Source organism: Solanum stenotomum, chromosome 7 (genome assembly GCF_019186545.1).
Source record: "Solanum stenotomum isolate F172 chromosome 7, ASM1918654v1, whole genome shotgun sequence".
Lineage (NCBI taxonomy): Eukaryota > Viridiplantae > Streptophyta > Magnoliopsida > Solanales > Solanaceae > Solanum > Solanum stenotomum.
In genome coordinates this window covers 12,925,108-12,931,373 of record NC_064288.1, presented here as the reverse complement: position 1 = coordinate 12,931,373, position 6,266 = coordinate 12,925,108, and positions in this window count along the sequence as shown.

Here is a 6,266-nt window from a genome sequence, read left to right as displayed (position 1 = left end):
GAACTTGGAACTTGAACTTGAATTTAGAACTTGAATTTGAACTTAGAATTTGAACTTGAACTTGAACTTAGAACTTGAACTTGAACTTAGAATTTGAACTTAAACTTAGAACTTGAACTTGAACTTAGAATTTGAACTTAAACTTAGAACTTGAACCTGAAATTAGAACTTGAACCTAGAATTTGAACTTGAACTTAGAACTTGAACTTGAAATTAGAATTTGAACTTGAACTTAGAACTTGAACTTGAAATTTAACTTGAACTTAGAATTTGAACTTGAACTTGAACTTGAACTTAGAACTTAGAACTTGAACTTGAAATTAGAACTTGAACTTGAACTTGAACTTAGAACTTAGAACTTGAACTTGAAATTAGAACTTGAACTTGAACTTAGAACATGAACTTAGAATTTGAAGTTGAACTTAGACTTGAACTTGAAATTAGAACTTGAACTTGGAACTAATTAGCTTGAATATATAACTAATTAAGTTTAGAAATTAGATATGAACTTCAATTGAAAACTTGAACTTATTAAAACTTGAATATATATATATATATAAAACTAATATTCTTGGATTTGAAGTTTATATTTAACTAATTTTAGAACTTTTCGTGCTAGGCATCTGAGAAAGCTCAACATCTAAAAAAGTTGATACAAGACTATATTGCTTCTTTCATCAAAGTAGGAGATAAGGTTGGTGCTTCTAAATTTCTAAAGTTCAAGTACAATTGTTTTCAATAATGTGTTTGTTTCCATCTAGTATTGATACTTAGCTTTAATTCTAGTGATTATTTTTTTGTGTCCATCGATTGTTTGTTAAGCATAAGTACCAACACTAGTTGATCCTATTGATGACAAAATTGATTTTCTTGCAAGATCGATTTGTATCCATCTAGTGTAGACACTTAGCTTTAAATTTAGAAATAATATATTTGTTAAGCATAAGTACCAACACTAGTTGATCCTATTGATGACAAAATTGATTTTCTTGCAAGATCGATTTGTGTCCATCTAGTGATGACACTTGACTTTAAATTTAGAAATAATATATTTGTTAAGCATAAGTACCAACACTAGTTGATCCTATTGATGACAAAATTGATTTTCTTGCAAAATTGATTTGTGTCCATCTAGTGTTGACAATTAGCTTTAAATTTAGAAATAATATATGTGTTAAACATAAGTATCAACACTAGTTGATCCTATTGATGACAAAATTGATTTTTTTGCAAGATCGATTTGTGTCCATCTAGTGTTGACACTTAGCTTTAAACTAAATAATGTGGTTTAGTTGGTGGATTTAGTTGTTGTATTAAGTCGAAACTAAACTAGTTAAAGTTGTTAAATTGTTTAAATAAGTTAAAATAAATAATGTGATTAAGTCAATACTAAACTAGTTTTAGGACTACTACTAGTAAAATTATTATTAAATTTTATTTATAATATAATTGCATATCTATATTTTTGTAGATGGATCATCGTTTGTGGATGTATAATATGCATTATGAAACTGGTGCTGGTTTGAAACCTGAGTTTATTGACGGTGTTCAGATTGCTACTATGTCGGATCAAATAGCTAAACTTACAGCGGCACTAGCAGAGTCGAAGCGGAGAAGAGTAGCTAAACAAGAAAACATGAGTGAGACCGTTCAGCAAATCAAAGAACAAGTGATGAACCTCGCTCGTCGACCTATTACTTCGGCTCCCGATGACACCGATGACAAGAGTGATGAGGATGATTATGTAGATCTCACTCCCTAGTTTAGATCTCTAGACATTTATGAACTTTTTGAAATTTTGAAACGAATTTTAAAAGACTTGTATAAGTCTTTAATTTATGATTTAGATACTTTTGAATGTTATTTTAAGTTTGTTGTTTTATGTTTTGTTTAGATTGTTTATAATTGTGTGTGTTTGATTGTGATGAATAGTGTAAAATTGAATTGAATTGCATTTGCAGGTGGGCAGCAGAAGCTGCAAGCTGCTACTGTCAAAAATATTGCAGAAACAGCGACGGACAGCGTGGTTTAGTCCGTTGCTTTTCTGGGATTTTCAAAAATAAAATTTCCACAAAAACGACGAACTGCGTCGCCTTTTAGAAATAAAAAAAAATTAAAATTAAAATAAAGAGACGGAGTCCGTCACTTTTGTTAAATTTTTTTTTTAAAAAAAGTAAAAAAACGATGCAGTCCGTCGCTTTTAGAAAAGCGACGCAGTCCGTCGCTTTTTGAAAAGCGTCAGGTTAAAAAGAGACGGAGGTGACTGCGTCGCTTTTCCGTCGATTTTGACCAAAAAAGCGACACAGTCCGTCGCTTTTGGCCGTCGTTTTTTGACAATTTTTTAGTAGTGTGTAACTATGAATCGTAATTAGCAAATTATAACTATGGAGTATAGTTAAGCTATTTTTAGTGGCTATATGCGAAAAATTTCCAAATTAAAATGGGATAGTTCAAGGTTTATAGCCTTGCTAAAAAAGCATTTTTTCTTTTTTAAAAAAATTAAGGAGTCGTTTGGTAGGTTGTATAAGAATAGTGTTGAATATGATCTATTAGTATTGCGGGTATTAGTAATGCATGTATTAGCCTTATTTATTTGCATTTAATGAAGGCTTTAATCTTAATCATTGAGATCTCAATCATTAAAAGTTAATATATATTTTCTAATCTTAATCATTCACACCTTAATTATTAATTGTATTTATTTCTTATTTTACAATTGTCTAATGGGTATAAATAAGTTTGAATGGTTCATATCTCTAACAAAGTTTTAATATCATTAAGATTTTTATTTAAAATTTCTACAAAGATGACAGTTCAACACTACTCTATCTATCTTCACTCATATATATCCACAATCACCATTTTAGCCGCAACTATCGCCATCATCAATCACCACCACTTACCATCCACAACCACTATCCTTAGCCAAATTATGACTACCATCAATCACCTTTATCAATTATCATCTCCATTAGTCATTGTTTGCAATTATCACCGTCAATCATTATTACATCCACTAATCACTATCGATAATTATCAACATTAGTCAATATTATATATCGATAATTGTCATCATCATTTACTACAACTATTGGCTATCACTATCATTCCACAACTAATCATCGTCACCCCACCAACAACCACAATTAATCACTACTGTCAACAATTATACCATAAGATACTATCCACAACCACCACTGTCATCAGTTAACACATTTCAAATTGATATACACAATCATCATCGTTAGTCATAATTATCATTTATGGTCATATAAAAAAGTTAAAATATTTTATTGATATAATGTTAGATCAATTTAGTATTTTATTTAAATTTTATATTTATTATTTTTAAATAAAAATCAATTTTATACAATCAGATGTTGAGAAAACAAATAATCTTCACTATTTAGTATTCAAGTCTTAAATGCTTGTATTAGTTATGTTGAGACTATTTCTTATGCATTGTTTGATTTGGTTTGTTAAAAACAATGTGCGTTGCGCAATTTTTAAAAGAACTATTTGTTTATAAAGTATCATCGACAGAAATGGAGAAAGGTTGTGGAAAAGGTTTTGAGGGGAAATTGTATCTTTAATAATGTTAATGCATGCATTGTTAATATCAAAGATTTCCATGTTTATTTATACATACCTCAATATCAAATAGAGTGTATAACTAATGCGATCCTTAGCTATTAAAAAAGATGTATCAAATAAAATACTAGTAATAGACAAAGTTAGTGCATGTATTAATTTTCTAATGTGTTCTACCAAACGACATCTTACACAAAGCTTTTAGTGAGAAATTATCATCACATATCATTAAAAATGGAAAGCTTCTATTTTCAAAGTTGGATTACGATGTTACCTCCTATACTAAATTAAAATATTATAATATATTATAATTAATTAAATATTAAATAGTTGCTCTATTCATCAAAATCTGCTCATATTCTCTTTCACCACGTTAATAAATCAAGAAGACATAATTCCTCATTAAACAATAGTATAATGTCACCGGTTAGAAACCTTTTCACTAAATGAAACGAAATAAATTATTAATACTATTATGACCATGCAACCAAATAATGTCATATCAGTTACAAATGGGAGAAATTATAATAGTATTCTGTACATTGTACACACATTAATATTAATAGATAAAAAATTGTTGATTCTTTATTTTATTTCATGTTTACCTGAATAAATTAAAAAAGACGTGATTTCTCATTAAACAATATAATGTCAAATCAGTTACAAACTTCTTACTTTTTAACTTTCTTTTATTTCTCTTATTTATGTGTTATACTAGGGGACTTATCTGCGCTTCGCGCGGTTAAAAAGATGAAGATGTCAATAATTTTATGAAAATATAGTATAGATAGAAGAAATATTTATATTATGTACATATACATATATCTAGACGTATAAGTGATTTCATAAAGAGAAATGTTTGGTCAGTAATTATATGACTTCCAACAAAGTTATAAGTTGTTACTTTGGACAAAGAAAAATTATAAACTTTAGGATACAAAAAAAAAACGTAAAAAATATAAAACAAAAAAATTATGAAGAGAATGTAAATAAATAAATAATGCAACATCATTCTTATGATCTTAATTATTAAGAAAAAGAAGAAAAAAATGTGAAATTAATGCACAATTTTTTTTAACTCTAATGTGATCATTTCTAAAAGTCTTGCAATGTCTTTATTTATAGACATTTAGAATAAAAATGAATGCAAAAATTGTAATTAACTTTTTATTATTATAATAATAATAACAATATTTTTGGGCAAAGAGAAGTGTCGATTTTATTCATTATTGTTGTCTTTCATCTTATTTTTCATCATTATCTAAATAACATTCATATTTTTAATTTTGCCTCTTATCCTTTATTGTAGTATTTGTTTTATATTTTATTAATTTTTTCTTCCTTTTCTCTTTTCCTTCTTCTATACTACTTAATAGTAACAAAAACACATCTTTCTTAGAATCTTAATCATAAGAAATATAAATGGTTCCTTGTATTGTAAAAAATATTATAAAAAATTTCTATTTCAATATTTGATATATATTCAAATTTTCTAATCTATCAATATTAGTGTTTGAACCTTGATAATAATTAGCATAAGATAAAGTTACAATAATAAATTTTCGTCTAACAAAGTACAAACAAAATGCTTTTACATTCCAAGCTTAAGAAATTACATAGAAAGAACACAATGTACATACCTTCATCAAGATCTTAATCATAAGAAAATAAATAATATTGATGAATTAATGCACAACATCTAAGAGTCCTCTTTATTGAGTCTACCTATACTACAATAACAAAACATGGAAAACACGACTTTCAATATGAAATAAAAAGGATAATCGTGAGTAGGAGTTTCATGAAATAAGAAATTATGATTTTATATGGACACAATAGAGGAATCTTTAAAAAAAACATAAATAGTTTTTTGTACAATAATATTGTTGAACATTGGTTAGAAGTTAATATTATTACACACAAAGTTACAATATCTGATTTGCATCTAAACAAAAATACAGACTTGCAATGATGAAAAATTATACAAATTCAAATAAAAGAAGTTACATGGAGAAAACACAAACACACACACATCTTCCTTAGAATTTTATCAAAAGAAAATAGATAAAAATAAGAATACAAAATAAGTGCCACTTTTTTTAGCTCTTTTTTTCAGTAACCTTTTTGAGCTTTTGGCCGACACCTTTTTTTGTCAAATTAATCAACATTCAGGAGTCTTCTTCATCATGTACTACAAAGAACAATGAATGAAATATAAAAAATAATCTTGAGTGGAAATTTCATGAAACAAAAAACTTGTGAATTTATAATGACAAAAATGGAGAAATATCATTAAGTATCTTAAATTTTATAATTTAATAGTTGGGGGTTATGAATATGAAAACTTAAAAGTCATGAAATTAATTATATTATTAAGAATAGAAGTTTAATAGATATAAGTTATGGAGGTGAAACTTTAAAAGTAAATAAAGAAAGAAAATAAATAAATAAAAAAGATAAAAGAAATACCTTTATATTAAATAAAGATATAATTTTTTTGAATTGAATAATAAAAAAAGTGAAAAAAGAATAAGGAAAGGAAGAGAAGTGACTAAAGAAAATGTTATAAATGTCATAAATGGTGAGATTTAGGGAACAAAATCGTAATTTTTTTAATAAAAGAAACTTTATATTATATAAAAATATAAGTTTCTTGAATTGGATAAAAAAAAAAT